We start from the raw sequence: 243 nt of genomic DNA, 5'->3' as shown, positions 1-243 counted from the left end.
AGGAGGCGGAAATCCTCAATAAATAAATAAATTAAAAAAAAATTACAAAAAAAAAAAAGAAAGTAGTCTGCGACCTTAAATTGGTAGATTCATTTCCTTGTTAATGTGGCCTTTTGTCTTCTACTTTTTGGGGTCAGTGGTATTTTAAGCAGTTGGAAATTAAACACGGGTGAATTTTCAGTACTCACTGGAGTTCCCTCCTGATACTATCCTATATGTTTCTCCATTTTATTGTCTTCATAT

Source organism: Microtus ochrogaster, unplaced genomic scaffold (genome assembly GCF_000317375.1).
Source record: "Microtus ochrogaster isolate Prairie Vole_2 unplaced genomic scaffold, MicOch1.0 UNK4, whole genome shotgun sequence".
NCBI classification, from domain to species: Eukaryota; Metazoa; Chordata; class Mammalia; order Rodentia; family Cricetidae; genus Microtus; species Microtus ochrogaster.
This window is presented reverse-complemented; position numbering follows the sequence as displayed.